This window comes from Achroia grisella, unplaced genomic scaffold (assembly GCF_030625045.1).
Source record: "Achroia grisella isolate CSIRO2021 unplaced genomic scaffold, CSIRO_AGI_Agris_v1 utg487, whole genome shotgun sequence".
Taxonomy (NCBI): domain Eukaryota; kingdom Metazoa; phylum Arthropoda; class Insecta; order Lepidoptera; family Pyralidae; genus Achroia; species Achroia grisella.
Window position 1 is genome coordinate 4,026,422 of NW_026712891.1, and position 25,055 is coordinate 4,051,476.

The following is a 25,055-nucleotide window of genomic DNA, read 5'->3' on the forward strand; positions in this document are numbered from 1 at the left end:
GGGCTTTAATAGAAGTTTATGAAATAATAACATTCCTTATAAAGTTATAAACAAAAAATTATGATTATATAAACTAGAATTCAATGCTTAGTACGAGTATATCTAGAATACAATGTATAGTATGTGTAGTATAAGGTTCTTATCCAGAATTAAGTGTCGTATATCAGATAATAACTTTGAATTGGTCACCATTTACCATTAGTCCTATAAAAATATTAACGAAAACGCGTTTATACGAATGTAAATTAGATCTACGTGTGGTTTAATATGCAATTATTCCAACATGCGATGTCAGTTATCCATAAACGTTTGCCTAAATGTCCGGCGGATTAATTCCGCTCTAACCCTCGTTAACACGAAATTATTATCGACAGTATTTCCCAGAATATTAAGTTTAAATTGAGTTAATAATATTCCAGCTGCATTTTGTTGCTTATTAAAGTTCAGTTCTCGTTATAAAAGTGGATGAAAACCGTAAAAATAAAAGTGCACAACTTTTTATGAGTATTACGCTCGGTGATGAAATTATTTTGCTCAGGAGAATTGTAGCAAGTATTGTTAGCAGTTTTATCGTTCGAGAAATTAATCTAATCTGCTTTGTATTTCGAATTAAAAAAATATTATACTTATATTTTATTCTATTGAATTTCACTAAATACTGAACTAAGTAATATTTCTTTAATTAGAACGTACGGCAGTGAATAATTGACAATTAAAAATAAAACCAATTACAGATTCTCAAAAAGTGGATGCGAATGCGCCGGTCTTAATAATATAATAACTTTAACTTTATTTTTTACCATTATCAGGCTACTGAACGGCTAATATTCCTAACTATGAGGCAAACGATACAGTTTTTGAATTCCTTATTGGCATCGATACGGAACATATTTAATGAGGTAGAATGTCGAATACGTTGTCAGAGGTATCTCTGTGAATAAGTGATAATTTCAGCCGCCAAGTATGTAAGTTGTGTTTTAGGGGGAGTGAAATTACAAGAAAAGAGGAATGACATCTTATCCTCCTGAATTGTAACGAATTAGTGGTATCATATGCTTACGTGATGTTCGTTTTGCAATTCATGTATGTATATAGGAGACGGTTACTACTTACTGTTAGGTTATTATAAATAAGAACCTAATAGTAAGTAAACCTAATAATATAGTTACTATAAATCACAGATAATATAATTGCTATAAAAGATTATAAGTAGCATTTTTAATGAGTACTAAAAAGGTACTATTTTATTAATGTAACATTTGCAGTACCTATTTATTAAGTGTCAATAATGTACACTGAATGAAACGAATGAACACTTAATGAATAAACCCCGTATGGATAAGCCATGATGTTTTTCATTAATTGAATTCGACAATCAATTTGTTAAAGGGCCATAAAAGCGGTTTTTTAATTAAAAACTCAGAAATTGTATTGTTCTCCACAAACAGAGATACCGATTATTACGATTGAATGAAACAATTACTGATTAAACATTTTTTTTTGCATTTTATCGAAGCCAATGGGCGCCTGAAACACTAGGAGTGTCACGTGAACATTACTGACCATTATGAAACCTCAATATATCCTTTTTGAAAAACCCCATGTTAAAGTCTCTCGAAAAATTCTCGGACGGTAGTTCATTCTTCAAGTACTGCAAATTTATAATGCGACTTGAATTGTATAAGATTTCTCCAAAGTTCTAGTGAGGGATGTTCTCGTCTTTGTGGATCCACAACTGTCTAATGGCATACTAATTGTTTTCAAAAGGGCAAACAATAGACTTCGGCCTTGGTCTGTTTTCCTTAGTTACCTATTGTCTCTATTAGAAAGCTTTCATACAAATGGCGCTTTATTTTTGTATTTACCGGGAAGAAATCTGCATAAATAAAATATTTTCCATTGTTTCTTTTCTTGTTTGCTGTTACTTTGATTTGTAATTGGGGAAATATAAAAAGTAATTCAATTACAAACCATAAACAGATCAATGCAAAACATTTATTTGTATCTCTGAAACGGGTTAGTTTATATTGGTGTAATTTTCACTAAAATTTTAGTGTATCAACGAAAAAGTTATATAGAAGGTGTGCTACCCTGCGACATCTTACCTGCGTATATGAATATTTAGAATTAGAATAATAATAAAACAATGTTAGTGGTATTTCGTAAGCTGTATCAGTTTGAAGGATGAGTTGCTACCATAAAAAGAGTAATCACCAGGTAGGCCTACTATAAGAATTGTACAAGTCTGAGATTTTTGGCCTTTTCTGAGTACAAGAGACTTTCATCTTCATACAAGTTTGTACGAGGTAATAGGTTAAAAGATGATAATGTATGAGGTTTGTACGCACTTTCACACGGGAATCGGTATAATATATTAGAGAAAAACAGAAAGAGAAGGACGCGTACCACCTTCTGGCGTATTCTCACGTTATTCAATCGTGAGTGCTTTAGCGTCATTTATAATAATTAATATTTCAAAATGGACATCTGATTACAGAGTTAATGATAATTTATAAATTTTAAACGTTTCTTGGAAAAATTTAATCTGTGGAATCACACACGATTGCGTGTTGGCTTTCCGTCGCCAATTCGCTCCTGATGGCGCGTGATAGAATGTGTCGTGTAAAGCGTCCAGTTAAAGTGAGCTTCATATGAGACCAAATGTTTTAAGGTTGGCAACCCTGGTGTGGAGGCATCTTAGTCCTTCGTAATGATACCTAACGAATAAAGTCACCACGTACGTTATCATATGTCATGATGTTCCTGGTGCTGTTCAAGTACTTACCATAAGGTAAGCTATATACTTTATTGCCATTCCAGTAAAACAAATAATAGCCTTTTAAATTTAAATTTAATTTATGAATAGTGTAAAAAACAATGTTAGTTGGACATTATCAAATCATTTAATAAATTTATATAGTAGAACTCACCTTAATAATAGTATTTACGTGAAATACTCCAATAATACCGATAAGTTCCATTTACCTGTAACAAAAATATAAAATTATTATTAATAGCACTTTGGAATACAAATTAATCATGAATAACAATGACGAATGATATTTTTTTATATTGATTAGCAAATTACGAGTCTTGGTGTAGATTTGCATGTTCGTTGTCGATAATGTATTAACATAAAAGTATGTGATATGTATAAATGCATAAATTAATATCTTGACATTTGGTTTCCTCTGCCTATTTTGTATAGTAGGTAATCATGTCGATAATGAAGATAATATGGGAATGTTGCTGATACCCAGACAAAGATATCATAATGTTAATTGATCGACTGATGCTGGGGCAGATTGCTAGCTCTGTTCACTTTTTTATGGTTTTAATTTATACGGAGGCTTATTTAATAATTGAAATTAGGATAGTTCTATCACAGATAACATAATTTTACATAGTAACTACTTACAAAACCAGCTGTTTAGCAGTTGGTTGTAAAGTTGTAAATTTAAAAAGTAACTAGGACAATTGAACGTACTTAACATTCATCTATTTAAACATAAAAGTCATGTAAGAAAAGTACCTACTTAGTGGTTAAACATCTAAAATTGTATGTTCTAAAATAAGTCCTGAGTTTCCAGGTATTTAGGTACAATTACAAACAATGTTACCGTCAGGACTTATAGGCTAGACTATAAATAATGCATTTTTTTATTTATTAGTAAACCTATGAAGAAAAATAATTATTTTCATTAAGTTAACTGATTTAATTGAATATTAGATTTTTTTTAGTTTTATTCTATATGGGTATAGGTAAAAATAAAATACAGAAAAATACTTGGAATACAAAGCCATATTATATTAGAAACGATTGACAAGACAGTGAAGTGATAAAAAGAAATGTACTATATAAGAACTATAAATTTAAGTAAATATTTAGAATAAAAAATACATTTCTGATTAGCCAGTACAGTAGACAACAGAAAAGTCTATTGGACATTCCATTTTGTTCGATTGAAAAATGTACTATATAAGAACTATAAATTTAAGTAAATATTTAGAATAAAAAATACAGGAGACTATTCGACATTTCCATTTTGTTAGAAAAAAGGAGACGCACAATTTAAAGCAAACATGTTAATTTAATAAGTTCCATTTTCTTTTTGGCGAAGACATAGCCGGAGTTCCCTAATGTATCAGGTATAGTGAATAAAATATTTATTTTTCATTACATTTAAAATAAGTAATTTATTTGTTTACATTATAAATCAATATATTTATGCTGATAATGTGTTTTAAGAGTTTTGTAGTCATCAGTTATTACATTTTGATAGCCTCGTTGGTCTAGCGGTTGAGCTCACCAATTTACTTACAATGGTTGCGGGTTCGATATCTCTCACGGTACAAACATTTGTATTCATGAGTATGATTGTTTGTATCGGTCTGGGTGCTTTCTATGTATATTATATTTACAAAAAAAATATCTATGTGTTTATATCAGTTGTTTAGTATCTATCCATAACATAAACTTACATTGGGACTAGATGACGTTGTGTGAATTGTTTATGGGGATTAATATTACTGTTATTAAATTTAGAGAAATCTGCGTAAATAAAGTACCTTATGTTATATTTGATGTTTACGAAGACAGTATAAAACAAAGATCCATATATAGTCCATTGAATCTTTTAGTCCATTGGAGTATATGCCGTGTAAAACCAGGTCATGCTTAAAAATCAACACAGCAACATAAAATCCCGGGAATATCGCAGCAAGGAATCCAAAGAGCGCGAGCTTATGTAGACGCCAGGTTGTAGAATAGGCGAGTACATAAATATATATACTACGTTAGAGTTTAGAGTACAACTTTACTGTACTGTTCTATTTTCAAATATAAATATAATATCTAACAATAGTAAATGTATAATAAATAATAATTTTTATTTATAAGTATGTGTACGTTTGATAATAATGGTTGACAATAAAAAAAATATTCCTTTCTTTCTATTTCTTAAATAGTACAGATGCGTGACTTTTACTAGTATTAGTCATTCTGAATAGTCTTCTTAACTATTTTAGAAGTTTAGGAACGGGAGGAAATTGATTTATCTTGACACATTCCTGCTTCGCGGTTCAGTTGGAACAGTTGGACAAACGAACTCAGCCTAATTTTATCTTCTAATTAGCAATTAGTAGTTATTTTCATATTGAAATTGTAAGCTTGTATGTAATATTATGTTATCTGTGACTTGACTAACAAAATCTTTCCAAATCGCGTATCAACTAATGAATTCTTATATAGAGATATTATAATTTAAAATGTAGGTGTTTACGAATTGTATATTTAACCACATTAAATGTATAAGATCCATATATATTCTTAACTAGTCCTTTGAGGATACGGGATGAGCATAATAATATTGAAATAGCAGAAAACTACTTGAAAATGTAAATGAAAATTAACTGCGATACGGTTACATGGGAGGCTCCTATGTGGTCTTGACTTTGAATTAATATTAATACTAATCGGCTATCAAATAGAGGAGATTTATTCCATTTCATGAAGTTTTTGAGTCCACTACTAAGTATCATTACTAAATATCACGCTCTCTCTCTATCTCTATCAACTTCAAAGATTCTGTTTGCAATTGATGAGTTTACTACCACGTTATTGTATATTTTATCGCAATTAGAGGTGGTTGCTTTCATGTATCAAAATCTTAAATATTTCTAGCAGAATTTTCCGCCTTTTCGGTATTCTTATGTACATTGTACACAACCCTTTTCGAATACCTTTATGTGCCGCCTATTAGACTCATAAAACGTCAAAATGGGTCGTAAAGATAAACAACATAGCATTAAATTTATTGACTTTGGTTTTGTGAGTCTATAAAATATATGTATTAGTTCAATTTAGCTAATGAGTCGCCATAACGTTGGCATAGGTTTTGACTACTCTACTTAGGTTTTTTTTTAATGGATATTAATGGAATGGTGCACCCGACTGCGCTAACGATATACGCTGGCGGGGCACCAGTGAAGGATCATAGGATGAATATGAAGTTAGGCCAATTCCCATCATGACGAATTCACCAAGATTTCACTGCGATAATTTCCAGGGGGAAATCGCGTAGAGGTCCACCCACATGGTAAATGGTTAGCAATGGGTCTACTATTCCCCATTAACAATCTTTCAACAACACAACACACACACAATCCCTTTCAGCCATTACCTAAAAGTACAATCCTGTAAATATTTGTTATAGATACATTTATGTTATTGCGAATAATAATTTACCTTCAGGACTCGTATACGACATCATGGTCAACGTAATACTTACATGCCCATTCCTCTGTGTACATTTGAATCCAACGTGACAGAGACGAGTCATTTCACGTTGCAAACATTTGTATTCATAACTATGATTGTTTGTATCGGTCTATGTGTTATATATGTATATTATGTATGTATTATAAAAAAAAGAAGAATAAAAAGTATGTAAGTATTTTTATCAGTTGTCTAGTACCCAATACACAACCTCGGCTTACCATAGGACTGGATGGTGCTGTGTTAATTGTCCAGGCTTATAAAAAAAATGAATACTCGTCGTACTCATATTTGGTAATATTGAGTTTGCAATTGTAACTGTAAATTTGCAATTGTAACAGTTTGCAACTGTAAATAGATATAAGTGTCAGTGTTAGAACCCAGTTCTCAGAGTGTTTGAACGTGATGCTCGACTTTGTGAGTTTTATTTTAAGGTTTTTATTTTCAAATAAAAATAGAAACCAATCCGGAAAAAAAATATTTCTGTTTAAGCCCACCCACGTTCAATTGATGTTATTGTTTTTAAGGGTTTAGTACGGCTTTGTTTTGTATGGTATTGTTTGAGCGTATATTTTTTATTATTATGAGTATTTTTATTCGTTTTATGTATGGGAAAAGATATATATAGACTTATACGTAACACTGAATGTGTCTGACTTGTTTGCCTGCCCATTTACTGAAAAATTATTATGAAATAATATTATATTAAATTCCGTTAATAACCTTCCAAAATGTATTTAAGTACATATTTCTATCAGTTGTCTAGTACCTATAACACAAGTTCTACTTAGCTTAGGACTAACTGACGAATTATCTTAAAATTTAAATATATTAGAAGTATTGATTACTCTAACTACTGGAATTAGGGTAGTCTTTATACATCGTTCTTTCGTGTTCATCGTAGTTATTACTTCATTACTTCTAAATTGAAGTAAACAGTATTGTGAATACTTTTGAGTAATTTCTTTTTGTTATTTAACAAAAAAAAATTACTATAGTTTATTTAAACAATAAATGATTTGTATGCAAGGAAAACGAAAAATAAATGTAATAGTTAACGTAACGTTAACGTTACTTATTATCTATTATTGTAAATAAAAGTATGTCTGTCAGTTTGTGTGTCACCTTTTCAAGATTAAACGACGAATGATATGAAGATAGAAAATATCACAAGGAAGGACATGCGTATCTTTTGTCTACAGTGAAGAAGTAGAAGAAAGTCGCGGGTAGTAGTTAGTATTGTAGATAGAAATCTGTGAGTGATCAAGGCATTAAGGGACGTTTTAATATGTACGCCGTGGGATATGGCGTCAGTAGCTCTGACTTATGGCCCATTTAGAATTACTTGGTAACTCCCAGCTGAATTTACTGAGAGCATATTAGTAAATGGGAACATGAAACGTGCTTACTTACTTAAGCAGAAAATGAGTAGGTACTTGTGTTAGATACTTTAAAATAAATAACAATAATCACGGAACAATTTACACAGCGCCATCTAGACCCAAAATAAGCTAGCTAAAGTTTGTGTTATGAATATACACTGATACAAATATATAGTTTTTTTTTGTAAATACAAACATATTATATATAGTAAACACACAGATCGATACATACAATCATACTCATAAATACAAATGTTTGTGCCGTGCGAGGAATCAAAACCGCGACCACAGAAGTAAAGGACACAGGAAGCGGTGTGTTAAACGGCTAGACCACCGAGGTCGTCAATATACCAAATCTACCTGTACGATTATTATATATTCAAATGGAGTGTCAAGTCTTGACTTGATATGCCCATATATCGCACCGTTCTAAGTAGTCCGCAGGTCCTTGCGGACCGCAGGGTACGGCCCTCGAGCAGAGCTCTTTGGCCGAGCATTCTGCTGAGGCATGTCACCCCAGCGTCGTTCATTTACCTGCCGGGCTGCCGGCTACTTTTCAGCAGACGGCTGAAGGCATATTTCGCTGGTAATTAAAACAGTTGCGGCAATAGTGCGACTTTATCGCCATTAGTCTTGGTTTGTTATAGATGCTTTTTGACTGCAGAGTTACTTCGAAATACATTTGAGATATTTTTTTTTGTTTCAGGTAGAATCGTTAAACTTACGGTAAAAAATAAGATGTCGAGTAAAGATTTTTCGTCCAGATACTTTTATTACAATATTCTAGAGTGTACGTTTGTAATTATATAGAATATATATTTATTTCTCCGTCAAACGTTTATTCCGAGAATCGGGTAACACGTGACTCCCCCCCTCCCTTTGCCGTGTAGTTGGTACATGTTGATGAACAAAGTTTTTGTTTCGTTTGTCCTTTGTTACATGACTGACTAAACAAGTTATGCCCACACACCCATGCTTGTTTTCCTTCTTATTATATGCGTTAGTTTATACTATAATATTAATTTTCTACAAAGTATTTCAATCTAGAAATACTTTGTAGAAAATTAATAAAATAAAATTATATTAATAACCTAGGACAATTCTCATTTTTTTAAATTGGACTGTCAAATTAACTGGCGACTCTCCGGAATATACGGCTTCACGGATCATCCAGGGATATTATAGGATCAAGTGACGGTCGAGATATTCATTGGTAGTCATATCGGAGGACTGAGATGTTATACCCCATATCATAATTATTTCAAGATAATTTAAACAGCGCCATCTAGAACCCAAGTTAAGCTAGCTCAAGCTTATATTTTGGGTATTAGATAACTATACATACATAGATATATATTTTTTTCGTAAATACATACATGTTATACATAGAAAACATCCAGACCGATACAAACAATGATGTTCATTAATACAAATGATTGTGCCGTGAGAGGAATCGAACCCGAGACCATCGGAAGTAAGGCGCTGTGCTAAACCGCTAGACCACCGAGGCCGTTATTTATGCATTGCATTCCATAATGTTTTTAGGTTTACAAACAGCAGATCAATTATGGATCCTGTTTGGCGCGGTACCGTGTAGGACGGGTTTATTGTTTGTATAATTATAATCGTTAATCTTCAATATGAAACAAAAACTTAATTATAACTTAATTTTTCATTTCGTCAGCTTTATGCAAATATGTATACAATATTTTATATGTTCCTATTTATATGAATACTAGACTATAATACTTTAAAATAATTGTTTTTTTATCTTGATCTTTCAACGAAAACACAGCTTACAAGCCTACACACTTTGTCACACAGGTCCCAAACTAAGCAAGTACCCATTTGAGGGGTATTTTTCTTCGTTATACTATGTAATATTATGTTATCTGTGGTATTACTTAGCTTATGTTGATCCACATTTAAGAACATATGCTGTGAAATTTTCATTCTAATTCCTATATCCTTTTTTACATGAAACCGTAACACATATAGACAAATAGATATACACGTCACGATTTTATTAAATGTAAAAAGATAATAATGTTATGTTTTAATAAAATGTTAGTACTATCTTTAATATATTGCGTATTTTTTTTCTCCAGGGGCCCCTCTTTCTTTTCAGTCTGTATATAATATTAGGAAATTAAGAAATTATTTTCGTCAGTACTCAGGGCCACGTGAGAAAACGTAGGTACGTAACGTAATGTAATATTATATAGTGCCTGTAGTAACCAACTGGGATATCTTTAATGTATAGGTAATTTAAGGGGAATACTGCATACCATATTTAGAGGATAATGTTTTTCATAAATATATAAATGTTTATATTATTGTGTTGCTTACAAACTATAATAGTATATTTTGTTTGTAAAATTTAGCTTATTTCTTTAAATATTGTTTTGTAATATATCTTATATAGTTTAGAAATAATGTAATGAGATTACTCACCTTAATCTACTGCTGTTAGCGCTACGTATCGCTAACCCTAACACATTCGTCTAAGTTATATGCTCCATATTGCATACTATTTTGATATATATTTTATTTTTTAGTTAATGTAAAGTGTCGTAATGGACTCTAATATATAATTATCAAGAAAACTGCGTGGTATATGTTATTTTTTCTTTAATAATTTGGGCACATACGGAATCCCAAATAGCGAGTGCAGAAACCCAAAATTCGTCATATGATAAGTCATACAAAATGCTTGAACGCAAATAGTAATCTGTGGACTGCTAACAATTCCACACACTGTTCGGATCCAGCAATTCTAATCCGCATTTGAATCCAATTATTGTAGGAAGGTGTGGTTAGGGTCGTCGTCCTCGCTTACAGGTATAAGGGGTGTGTTCATCCTGTTTGTTTCATTCTTTACACCATATTTATGAAAATAATGACGAAATGTAACATGTCAATATATGAACAAAAAATAAACATATAGTTACTAGCATAATTACTAAGAAAATTACGTTCACACAATTCGCTATGATTAGACATTTGGATATTTTAAATAGTACTAAATCTTACTTAATATAAAATAATTTTAATGATATAAAATCTTGTATTAGTTGAAGGTGAAGCTGTGAGTATAATGACTTGTTTAATCGATTTAATTAAAAACAAGTAAATAAGTTAAAAAGAAAATAGTATATATAATAATAAACAGTGTCACGTACTATATATAGCGTATACTAAGTATTGAATATAATACCATCTCTAGTGGAATATCTAAAACGTAAAATATTAATCAGAAATACTGGGAACGGCTGACAAAAACACATTTCTCTGTCATGTGGCAATTTGACAATGTGTCCTTCAATTTGTTATATAAATGTTAAGTTATTTCCTATACCGAGAATGACTGGATTTCTTCCTTCCTTTCGTTCTTAACGTTTTCATTACTATTTTTATATTTAGTCACAAAAAGGAAATCGTAGCAGAAAGTGCGAAAGAATGATAGGATAAATTGACGTTTACGAAGGGACAGAGTTATTTATGACAGAAATATATTTTCTTCTTTATTATTTATAGACCTACATTACCGGTCACAGAAATTTTATTTTATGAGTATACTTAGATTTTCCATTTACCACACAATTTAATACAAAATCAATATGCTAAGTAGTCACGTACGGTTACGTAAGTGTAGGTATTTTATAATATGTATTTCGGCATATTTCGCTAGAATACAGCATATTAAAGCTTTTTATGTATTCCATTTGTGAATAACACTAACGATTTTGCGTCACCCTAACACAAAAATAAGACCCGTCTATAATTTGATCTCCCAGTACGTAGCCGACCTTATTACGGGGTCCATAGTTGTCGTAGGTGGCTCTTCCACTGTATCAGAAAGGTAGGTCGCTGCTTGGCCTATATTTCCTCCTTTTCGAACATCGGCATCATATTATCGGCTGTCCCATTCCCGCGTGACGTCACGACGCAACCCCTCTCCTGCGAGTGTGTGCGTATCGCTATACGCAATATCTATGTGAGTATTCGCAACCGTGATTATTGCCATAGTTCGATCTGATTATCTTTATTCCTTAATGGAAATGGAGTGAACTGGCATTATATGGTATAGCACTTTATCTTAATAGAAAATAAAGTATTTATTCGAATTGATGACTATACGATTCTGTTTTAATCGAACTTACTAACTTATACTTATATTTAAAGTGATTTTTTAAACCTTATCTCCTTGTAAGTGCTTGTCCCACATTATTTTAATTTTGTTTAGTAACTTTTAAACGTAACGGAAATTCACCACCGATATATCCCTGAGGGAAAACTAGTTTTAAAAGCTTAAAACTTTGCAATAAAAGCTTAATGTTGATTATTCTGGAATAATTATTACAAAATTTTCTCTCAACGTGTTTATAAAGATGTTTATTAAATTAAATTATGTTGGACAATAATTAAATGTTGGTAACAGAAGAGCCGTTTACTCGGGTCGTATTAACATTGTAATGGTTGCCTACCTGTTTCGAATTTATACTTCGTTATTGAGTATGCTAATGTAAAAAGCTAATTTCTTAAAGGTAAATGGAACACATAGGAATTTAGGAGTATACCTATGTTGAAAAAATTCCACTATCCATTATTTTGATTATATCTCCTATATTGGCTATTTGGATACTAATATTATTGAAATCTTGTAATGATTTTAATCTAGGTGAAGAATATGACTACCTACAACTTAGTAACAAATAAATTTACTATTCTCCAAGTTGAAACAGTACAGTGATAACAAATAGAATAAAACAACAGAATCAAAAGTCAAGTTAGGTTAGCCAAGTGGAGTGTAGATGTTTGGCATAATGGTTTAATTCTGTTCCATTGTTATTCTTGAGGAATGTAAAAGAAATTGTGAAATAAACGTAACTTCAGACATAATATTAAAACAGTGCTGAAGCTGTTTTCGAGAAGCACTATTTCCGATTCTCTTTTATTAATTCCCTTAATATTTTAATATCAATTTATGACTCCTAAGATAAGGCAATTAATTCTAAAGAATTCAACATCAGCCAATCTGGAATCCGTCGCTATAATAATCACGTTCAATAAGTTTTGGAAAGGAAATCTGCCTTTCTGACACCGCATTCATTTATTACGATTGATCTCCAGGACTATTCAGAGACCTCTTTGTAATTTCATTACACGAAACCGAACCCGCTTTCTAACAAATATCTGTAGAGTTCCCGATTTTTAATTAAATTTGTTTTATTTGTGTACGATGTTTTTCTTTTTTGCTTATTTAAAATTCTTTCGGCAGAGCCTTTCAGAAGTTGTTATTATTATATGTAAAAAATGTACAAGGTTCAGTTTTAATTAAGTTTTGTTTTTAATCTTATACCTATATAAAAAGAGAAGGACTCATCAAGGCCTACGAACCTAGTCCTAGAAAGCTCATTTTATCGACAGATCTTGTTTTTAAGACATATATGAAAAATACATGAATAAGTCAAAACTGGCATAGAAAGTTTGTATGCAAAAACAATATTAAGCAGAAATTACGATTGACTATTTTACATATATACGATGTTAGGAGTACTCCCAAAATCAAATAAGTACATAGGTATATCATGATTTTTCATGAATCAATTCCTTCAGAACGGCAACTATGGGGATGGGTGAATTTTAAATTGGGGATTTAACTTAATGAGCGAAGACGTGGCCAATAACTAGTGGAACTACTTATTTTCTAATAACAATGACAGTATAATCATAGAAAAGTGTGGAAACACGAAAAAAGGTTGCAAACTGAAAAGAGGTTGGTTATCACTGTTTGTTTAGTAATGTAGAATGTATGCATGAAATAAGAATAAGCGAATCCGATTGAACGTGTTCTAAAGATTTATTATAAATAGAAATTATGTAATATAGAAAAAAAGGAATGTTCAGTGTACTACATGTGCTTTAAGCTTATAACCATAGATATAAAAATAGAATACATAATTCACATAAATGATAAAATACACAAATGTTATTTGTTAGATAACATTTTAAATTTAGAATATCTTAAAGAATGGAGTCACATTAAAGTAGCAGCTAGTAATACTTTAGCGGTAAAATTAGTATTCGACCATGTGTGTGAGTAAAGATTCATCAAACATCTGATTAAACTATTCTTCATATAACATTTGATTAAACTTATACTAGTATGTTAATTGCCATTCAGAGTTGGAGCATACAAAATTAAGCCTATTGTTTCGAATAAAGCGGGTAATTTAACCTCAGTATTCTTGAACGTTCATTGATTTATCAAGCGACCGCACTAGATAATGTCTAGACCACGAAAGTGACGTGAATACAAAATGCCTATTAATTCACGCCCGTCGCAGAGTCGACATGTCAATATATGAACTCCGATACTTTATATAAACAGTATTGTTAGTGTTATATGCTCTGCTATTAAATGGGAGAACTATACGAATATAGACTGCCACAAATATATGGTACATATATTTTACAAATGGCCCGGGTAGCCTTGCTTACTATACGTAACTCTTATTTGTGATGTTATATAGACTTCCTTGATAGAAGGCTATCTTACACAAAGAATATTCTTTGATTTATTGAGATACAGTTTGTGAGTTTGAATATTCACATTTGTGTATGTTAGAAAGAAACTTCGAAAGACAAATAATAAATCTACCTAGCCAGTTTGATAGTAGTAAGCTAAATGCTCCTCTTGTGAGAGTCGTGCTGAGTGGAGGAATGATAAAAGGTTGATTAAAAGGTGATTTATGGACCGAAAGTTATGACCTCTGCACCTACTCTTTAATTTTACGTCATTTCCTATTATAAGTCTGTACTGTTAATCTTTATTAAATAAAGAGAATTGAAGCTGTAAAAAGCATGCCGATTATATCCATGTCGATGCAACGACCTAAAAAGGTACGCGCGAAGTTGTGCTTTCTTTACAATTGTTAAGTTGTTAACAACTGAGGCAAGACAAAGTAGGTCAACGTTACACTCGGCAAGTTACTTACAGAATGCATGTTTCTGCTGTTTCATCTTGAACTCACTGAGTTCAACTGCAGAAAATTAAATAAATACCTTGTGGAACATATGAAAAATAAGATAAAAAACAGGACCATCAACATTCGGATATTTTCGTCTACTCAGTAGCGAAATGAATGTTATCTATTCATTTCGTTTTCTATTTAAATATAAGGATTGTATTCGAATTTTTAAATTAATGATGATTTTCTCTCTGCTCTATATTATTTTCAACTATTAACGATTTACAAAAAGAAACAGCACATTGAAAATAAAACAATGGATTTGGATTTGAGAAAATTCTCCACAGTACAAATAAAATTGGATTACTGTTAAACAAACAATTTCTCTATTCCTGAATGCAATGAAGTGTTTACCAACTAAAATAATAAGTGTGGAGTTTCTTGAGACAAATACATTCTGACTAATTTCATTTGCATGCAACGTTGTGACTATTTTCAGCATCATAGCTTTATAATAGTTACGGTAGTAAACAGCTTGGTCAATCTCTTACAATTTGAGAGAGATTATAATATAGTTACAGTATATAAATTTACTAGCTACTAAAATTTGCTTTTATTACTTTTATTCAAAATTTTGAAGTAATGTGACATTGTTTTGGTTTAGGGACAATAATGTTAGAGGTTTGAACGTTTTAGTTAATTTACGTAAATTACTTAATTTTTATTCCTTTCGAGGTCGCAATATTACAGACTACATTTAGAAGAAAAAAGAATATCTTATTACAAAAAAGTCCATGTGATGACTTGACATGAAAGGCCAAATTAATTTCAATACAAAATCACGACGTTGCCGAAAACGCTACAATGGGTGTAAATGAGTCACAGGCGTCGACTATTCGCTCCCTTTATATCGATTCAAAGCGATCGACAAAAGAATGTCATTGTTTATCTGTGTACCACAAAGCTTTCATCTCGTCTCGTCGGCGAAATGTTGGCTTTTCTCCTTTCCGGCTACCGCTGTAATCTGCGGATTACATTGAGCGTACACACTATCCGTATATATTAGTAATTAACGTACAAGTATACGCTTATTTGTCGAATGTTAAATTACCAGAATTCGTAGACGTGTTTATGTAAATATTTATGCAAAGTGAATATTTATTTATCCTCATATACACTATATATTCTACTATATTCAGTACATTATGAACATTATTTTGGGTTTTTGTTTGATAATACTGGTTTAATAATAATATCGCAATTTACTTAAAAAATAATCCAATACGTAGGTACTAAGAAATAAAATATCATTGTTTGGAATGATGTCATTCTTTCGACATGTATTACTTAAAATAGATTTATTTTGAGGTACAAAGTCGTCTTCTGTTTTACTTGTTTCGACCTCCAAGCTGATTGCTTTGTAAGCAAAAATTGTTTTGGTTGTATTGTGAGATATGGCAGTAAATTTATAAGGAACGGAAGCGTGACATCGTAGTCCTCCGGAATGACAATGTATACGTTGTAAAAGTATGACGTAATATCCCTAGTACTCTGTTCATGTACATAGGCGACTTCATCACTTATCATCAGGTGGCCCCTCAGTTTTATTACCATTCTAGTTCTAGACTCGTTAAATAAAATGGTAGGGACAAATTTGTAAGGATATTATATGCACGAAGTCATAGCTAGAATAAGATATAGTTTTTTTTTACATACATTGCTAGTAAAATCTAATCTGTCGTGTGAATAAATTATTATTTATTGCATTTGTATAAAACATATTGTAATTGACGTTTTAGTAATTTTGATGTCTATTTCATAGATTTAACAGTAGTAAACTATGAGGATAATTTTTAATAAAATGAAATAGACATCAAAATTATTAGTACGTTAAATCTTTTGTGTTAAATAAAAGTATACATTTTTATTATTGTGCACACTAAAGAAGTATACACAATAAAAATAAATACGCTTCATGTAAACGAATGAAAAAGTATCATAGTTAAAAGCTAAAGAGCTTAGAAAAATGTAATGAAATGCTTTCAGTAGATTATCTGCTCAACCCTTATAAAGCCGGGCGATTTCTTATCTGGGACACGACAGCAATCAGTATGCCAGTCGTGCTTATTTACTGTAAAGGGTTAAGTTGATCATTAACCCTAGGGCACTGGTTCCGTATACAATGACACTATAATAACTCTTATTGTAACTATAATATATTCTTCACTATACTTATGTTATTGAAGTAAGAAATTGTCTATTTAATTTTAAGTTTAACACTTATTATGTGTCTATTACATAACTTTTTAATTGTCTATTTTTATTATAACTGTAAGAATAGTCCTATAATATACAATTAAAAAGTTATGTCATAGACATTATGCTTATTTAGATGGAAAAAATAAGTGAATAAGTGAAGCCAGATATTTTTTATGTAATTAAATTAATGGGAATACTAATTTTTATATATTAAATTTGTTATGGATAAATTAGAAAAAAACTTGTTATGGAACAATGGGGACAAAGTTTAGTCTCTAAAAGTTTACAGATTTAACTCCACTATTAACACTGTTTATAAAATTAACTATCAATTTTGCAGTCTAGAATATTGCGATTTGAACAAGACTGATATAATCAATTAATGCAAATAACTTACAAAACATTATGGTCTACAACTGTAACAGTTATAGTAAATTAAAACTTAATAATAGACGTAGTCCCTTTGTTTCCCCACTTACTTCTAAATTACACTAAGTATTTTTCTGTTTTTGATTATCATTTCGCGAGTTTTTTTTGTACGGTTTATAAGCATAACGTATGCATAATAGTTATACAACCTAGGTTACGTTACCTGTACCTAGCCTTACTAATTATAATGATAATACTTCTATTATAAACAATTCAATAATATTCAGCAATATTATATAGAATATGCAATTAAATATATAAAAAGGTATTATATATACCATTATTAATTTATATAAGCAAAATATATGTACTAAAAACTAATAAGTTATAACATCATAAAATTAATATCCGGGAATTCACGCTAAGACACATTAAATTTCGCGAAATTCCCTGTAAACTTTATACATAACTTTAAAATAGTCATTATAACTAAAAATTGCAGGTCAAAATAGACTCTGAACTGTAATAATTAAAGTTAAAATCGCAGTAAGTTACGCGACTGTTTCTAATTCATGAGTCCGTTGCCATAAAGCCGAAATCGTAGCGAACAAACAATAATTTCTGCAATGTCAGCTGAACTCACTTACATAAATTCCGGGATCGCTTATACCCCTCATTTAGACTAACTTTGCTCTGTACCAGTTTGATTACTGAGTGCTTTTCAACGCAGTGATATTTGTTCAGCTTCTAAATGGTTTCAGAAATGCTTCGTATATTTCAAACCATTCTCTTATCTGTTGCTGTATATTTTGCCAAAATATTATATGCTACAGTAAACCATATCAAAAAAAAAATACCATTTATACTTTAGACTGATTCTCTGGTGATGGAAACAGCGGCAAAAAATAAATTGATCCGAGAGATGGTGGTAGCCTTGTTCTCAGCCGCGGTGGTTTTTAAATATACCGAAACGTGGTTACGTCAAATATTACGTTAACCGTGACACCTATATATTTTATATATTATATATTGACTAAAGCGAAAGTATGTAGTTGTTATTTAAAAAAAATTACATCTTACTTTTAGGCGTGGTTTGTCATATTGAAATAACGAAGTACAGTTTTGAAGTGACACCAATGCACGCCGCCTCATTTTCATGGCGGAGGAAAAAATAAACATGAAATTGCGTGGCGTAGATAAAACGAAATGTTTGTAACTTTGTTGTGTGTGGTACAACAGAATATTATACAGGAGTTGGAAAATTCCTGTAGAAGTTCACCTTGTGCCAACAGGAAAAATATGAGAAAATAAAGGTGACATTCTTTAGTTGAGAAATAAATTTAAAAAGATTTGCGTACATAAAACAAATGACTGCCAGTTACTATTGTTTCTTCATTCACAGTATAATATTTATAACATAAATATTGTAGTATCATTAATGTTAGAAAAACTGTAAGTGCTCATACTTAAGAAACTCACTTCATGTAAAATGTTAAGGAGATATGTTACATACTTGATTTTGTAATAATATCATCAACATTATCTTACGTATAGAACGAAGTAGAAACGCCTTCATGTTACTAAAGAAATCTGTTTCATAATTCAATATCCTTGAGTAAACAACATTTTGTTATCATTATACTAAATAACAAAAGATAAAAGAAATCGTGGTTACATGTTATGTTCTTAAGTAAATAAATTCAATACTTTATTTGCAAATATAGGGAAATTAATATTCATAATAAACTATTTAAAGCACCATATTATTATTATTATTGTTAAATATTTAAGTTAGAACGTCTACTACTCCTGGGCAAAATATAGAGAAACTGTTAAATTTACCATTTGCCATCCCTATATGTATATTCAGCGAATAAAGTGATTGTTTGATTGATTTATGTTTTACTATATATACTTCTAATAGGCAATAACTGTGGTTGTAATTTTGATTGAGTACATAATTAAATATTTTAATTCCATTTATTATATTTTCATCATCATCATCATCGCAGCCCGGAAGACGTCCACTGCTGGACATAGGCCTCCCCCAAAGATCTCCACGACGATCGGTCCTGCGCTGCTCGCATCCAATGCCTTCCAGCGATCTTGACCAGATCGTCGGTCCACCTTGCTGGAGGTCTTCCCACGCTGCTCGAGGACTCTACTGCCCCAACGGCCATCTGTCCTACGAGCTATGTGCCCTGCCCATTGCCACTTCAAAGTCGCAATTCTTCGGGCTATGTCGGTCTCTCTGGTTCTTCTGCGGATCTCCTCATTTCTGATTCGATCACGCAGAGTAACTCCGAGCATAGCCATCTCCATTGCCCTCTGAGTGACTCTGAGCTTGTTGATGGGGCCCATAGTTAGCGACCACGTCTCTGTTCCGTAAGTCATCACTGGCAACACACATTGGTCGTAAACCTTCATTATTATATTTTATGCCGAGTATAAAATACGTTCTCTATTTTACTAAAAACAAACTAAACTCCATTAAATTTATTATTTATCTATTTATTTATTCTATTTACATATGTAACATTTCTGTTCTTAATAATAATACTATACGGGGAGAGGGAGAGCACAGTGATATTCTGAGATCTCAGCATTTTTAATTTTTTTTTATTTGCCCTCTTACTTATATACTTTTTTACATGTCTAATAAATTTAGTTCGAGTAATTAATGTGATATGCCTTTCTGTAAAACTATTTTTTTTTCATTAGATGATTGCATGTGCAATAGAGTTTTACTCACTTCTTGGTTCTATAGTAATTACTAGATCCTTTATACGTATTTAAAAGGATAATATTACTTAGTTATAATAGAGCGTAAAAACTGTATGTACATATATACTTTAGCTTTTAATATTTCATTTTTTAATTTCGTAATAGCTTCTTTGCATGCAAGTTTACTTTTACTTTTCAATACAACTCTTTCAAATTTCCCTATTTATAAAGGTAAAGGAATTAATAAATTGATTAAAGTCATATTCTATACCGCTTTTAGGATACTGAAATATTATATTATATATAAAATATTTAACACAGACCTTTTATGAGAGCTGATTCTGAAGCTCCACCATCTTTTTCTTGCCCGGTGAGAAGTCTCATTCTTACACTTTAGCCCAGAAATCAATAGAGCAAGTACTGTAAACTGTGATACCCTTTGTCGGCAAATCTTATATATATCCAAGTGAAAGTAGGTTAAATTTTATCAGACATGTGACTGATAACTGACTAGTCGGCAAAATACAAAGAGTTTTAACTTTTAAGATCCAACCATTTAAAATGATCATTATCGGTGATAAAAAACATAAACAATATTTTTACATCAATTTCTGCAAATGCAGTTTAGTTTGATATGAAAAAAATATTAATTTACATATATGTACTATGAATGAACTATATTAATGAGAAAATATCTCTTTATCTATATGTCTATTATGGGCAACACCTTTCTTTCTTTTCCTATTTAATTTTGTATTTCTTCCCGCACACATTCACATTATGGAATTAACTATCTACTAAGGTTTTCTATAGAGATTACTGAATGGGGTTCTTTAAGTAGGTTATAATAAGGTTTCTTAGAAGTGGTAACGCGCACGTGATACCCCTGATGTTTCAGGTATCTATTGGTTACGGTAACCAATCAGATGGGCTGTATAGTTATTTACCACATTTTATTTACATAAAATGAATAGTTTACGGTAACAAATTACCTCCGGGCATTCGAAGTAAAGTTAAAATTACGAATTATTTACATACCTTTGGATACCAGCAAATATTCTTCATGTAAATATTTCTCGCAGTACATAACAACTAAGTAATACATTAAATTAACCGATAGCGTATTCAAACTCAACTGCGCCACTCGTCTGGGAGTGCAATATGCACTAATATTACCAGTGATAGTACATATTTGTAAGCAATGCACTTCAGATTATCGTAATATAACTTGTTTATTTCAACTATGATTATCATTCTAAATTCCTTTAATTCATACCAATTTCATAAATGCGAAAATGAGTTTCGGTTATGTATTTATTTATATAAATAATCCTGAACAATTAACACAACGCCATCTAGTCCGACGTCAACTGACATAAATACTTAGATGTTTTTTTTGTAAATACATATAAAACAACCAGGCCAACCAATCATACTCATGATTACAGAAATGTTTGCATAAATAATGTATGTCTATTTATTACCTTTTAACGACTAAACGGCTGGACGGATATTGTTAACACAGGTTATATTTTATATCAAAAGTAGAAGGGAGTAAAGTTGAAGATGAAGTCGCGGCTAACAGCTAGTAAAAATAATATTATTTTCCATGTAACATAGTATCAAAATTTGATCATTTAACGTTATAATCAATCAAAAACATGCCTAATAATTATTAATTTCTGCATCATATATCCGCCTGAGTTTGATTATATGTTAGAAATAAACTTTGATTTACTTTCATCTCTAGACTAAACAATCATATGTTATATATGAATTTCAAGACCCTATCTCATTTAGTTTGGAACTTGAAGCCTTTGAGTTATGTAGATAATTGCCACAACAATGGAGTTACGATCCTTAGAGCAAGAAATATCATGATACTTCACTCCGTCTCATTCATCTGAATATAATTCAATTTATACCAACTAAACAGTAATAGATTTGTTTGTATCATCTGTATATTCTTGTCTCAACTAATCGTTATGAATGGTATGAATATATGTATATGCGTTGTATATGTTTTTAGATAAAATAATAATAATTCACACCACGTCCTCTAGTTACAAGGTAAGCTAAGCAGAGCTTGCACTGATATAAATACTTACCTATACATATATATATATATATATATATATATATATAAATACAGATACAGTATACATAGAAAACACTCAAATCGATACAAACTACAAAATCAAAATCGGTCTAGTCATTTCAGAGATTAGCCGGAACAAACAGACAGACAGACAGGCAAAAATTGTAAAAAATGTTATTTTGTTGTATGTGCCGTATTTATATTCATATGAATGTAGTAAAGAAACTGTTATTTCAATATTACAAACAGACACTCCAATTTTATTTATTTGTATAGATAGTCTGTTTGAGTAACAATATCGCAAATCAATTTCTACAAGCCTTACCAGTTCGCAAGATTTACGAGTGAGTCATCATTGCACTATTGCATAATGATACCATCACGTCATACTATGTCAAATACTGTATGATAGTCTAGTAAAATGGTATTGCTACGAATAGTCGTATTGACGGCATCCGATAACATGATTCAGGTTATAAACACCATCATAATGATAGGAACGGTACTGCACTACAATGTAAACAATATATCAACAATGCGATATTGCTTTGCGATTTAGAGTAGGTATATTTACAAGGAAATTATAGCCATTATTTGATATAAATTCTTCTGTTTCAATTGTAATCAATTATTGTTTTTGATTGAATAATTTTTAATAGAAGTTCAACAACACCTATTTACATGTAAATTTGATTGTCTTTTTTTGGTATGAATTATTTTTGTCTCCGTTATTAAAATAATTTATTATCTCCTAATCAATTTACATGAACACTTTGATATCGAAATATCACATATATCAATTGCACACTCATATGACTCACGACTCTTTTTCATTTTCAGGATTTCGAAACCGGTAAATACGAGGATTTAGAGAAGGAAACCCTAAAATAAAACGTTATGTTTACTAAGTAGTCTAACTAGCGAAGTATAAGTCGCTTAAATACCTATTTCTCTTATTAGGAGATGCCCTACGTCACGATAGTGTCTTCTTCTTCTTCTTCTTTTCTTCTATGGCAATCGGTCGTTATTTTAACGACCATTTATGCCAGCGTCATGTATCAGAGGCACGCACTGGAGACAAAAAGTATATCCAAAATACTAAGTAATTTTAGTCTTTCTGGTGTAGAAACTGGAAAGGACAACACAAATTTGGTTAGTAGTTAATAGAGTACATATATAATATATAGGTAGATATATTTTGTAAGTAGGTTACAATTTATTTAATTAATACATATTTAGATTTTAATGTTATTACTTTTAATGAAATTTACAATTATCCATAAAACATTAGGATTTTCAAAGGAAATTTTTAAAATATTCGCTAAGTTGACTGGCAGGGGAATTTTTTCTTTAATAAGCTGTGGATACACTAAATTGGAGCGGTTTAGTGGGCAAGAGAAGAAAATATGGTTTAAATCTCCCTCCTCATATCCACATTCACAAAGGGAGTTATCTCTGATTCTAAGTTTATGTAAAAATACTGGTGAGCAACAATGCCCTATGCGCAACCTACATAATATAGAAACAATATTTTTCGGCAATTTTCTATATTTGGCGAACCAAGGCTTTACAGGTATGTTTGGTTGAATAAAATAGTAAAATCGACCAGTAACTTTTGAGGAATCTTTCCAACTATTTGTCCAAGCATCACGGAGGTCTTTTATAGGGTAGGCTGTAATATCACTACAATCTATTTGGTAGTACTTTCTATCTCCACCATAGCTAGCTGCAAATTTTGCTAGTGAGTCTGCACACTCATTGCCTATAATTCCACTGTGAGCAGGAATCCAAATTAAAGCAATCTCTATCCCCCTATCTGCACATTGTTTTATTTTAGCTTTGATGTCCAATATGATGGTACTTCGGGATCTGCTTTTAAACTGATTCCCTCTAAGGGATTGCATACAACTCAAAGCATCCGAAAATATGACACTTTTATGAATATTGTGTGCCTCGATAAAGTGACACGCCTCTAGTACTGCTAAACATTCTCCTGTATAGACCGAACATATCGGAGGACACTGATACTGCATAGCTATTTTTGAGTTTTGGTAATACACAGAAAATCCTGTGCAACCTGTACTTGATAATTTAGAGGCATCTGTAAAAAAGCGGTGATGATATTTCCAGTAATTTTCAACATAAATGTTAAATTCCAAATTTGCTTCGATTGTATTTTTATGTATGCCAGTCTCTAATATTACGTTCGGTTGAAATATTAATGCGCCATAACTATATTTATATAACGGCCACTTAGTTACCCTGTTCATAGGCGCATGTTCCATCAGTTCTTTCAGTCTACGAAAACTTTTGATAATCGGTGGAACATTAACAGGAGAGAGATCACTCAGTTCCGTTACAGATGTTAGTATGGGATGACTGCTGATATAAAATGCTTTATATAAGAATCTGTCAGATAGATATTGCTGACGCAATAGAATAGGGGGGTCTACACATTCTACCTGAAGGGCATTACGAGGAGATGATCTCATGCATCCTGTTATTATACGCAGGCACCTTGACTGAATGCCTTCTAACTTATGTATAGCCATTTTATTGCATGGTAAGAGTATAAAAATTGCGTAGTCCATAACGCTTCTTATCAGTGCATTGTATACTAGCTTTAGACTATACGGATGGGCACCCCACCAGACGCCAGTTAGAGCTCTAAGGATGTTAATATTTTTTTCACATTTGGCTATTATATATTCTAAGTGGGGAACACCTGTCAGCTTTGAATCTAAGTACGCACCAAGGAATTTCACCTTATTGTTTGTTGGGATAGGGATACCAGCAATTTCCAGAGCAAAACCAGGTATTGAGCGTCTTCTGGAAAATATGACAACTCTACTTTTTGTAGGTGATAATTTAAGATTATGTTCCTCAAGCCACGTATTAAGAGAGTCGAGCGATATCTGCATAGAGGATACAGCAGAGGAAATATCCTTATCAGAGATGTATAGAGCCAAGTC

The 25,055-nt window shown here is 31.4% G+C and overlaps 2 protein-coding genes and 1 long non-coding RNA gene across 5 annotated transcripts in view; 1 reads left to right on the forward strand and 2 right to left on the reverse strand.

Annotated features, from left to right (window-relative positions):
• The window catches only part of LOC131846032 (uncharacterized), a 33,129-nt gene extending 12,023 nt beyond the window's left edge, over positions 1 to 21,106 (reverse strand). Inside the window, exons 1-2 of the long non-coding RNA XR_009357666.1 lie at positions 21,024 to 21,106; positions 2,931 to 2,985 (exon numbers count right to left, since the gene is read on the reverse strand). This is a non-coding gene — a long non-coding RNA (uncharacterized LOC131846032). The remainder of the gene's footprint in view (positions 1 to 2,930; positions 2,986 to 21,023) is intronic.
• The window catches only part of LOC131846023 (solute carrier family 12 member 6), a 334,208-nt gene that overhangs the window by 78,687 nt on the left and 230,466 nt on the right, over positions 1 to 25,055 (reverse strand). The window lies entirely within an intron of this gene.
• The window catches only part of LOC131846030 (trypsin CFT-1-like), an 86,870-nt gene that overhangs the window by 49,668 nt on the left and 12,147 nt on the right, over positions 1 to 25,055 (forward strand). The gene's annotated exons all lie outside the window — the stretch shown is intronic.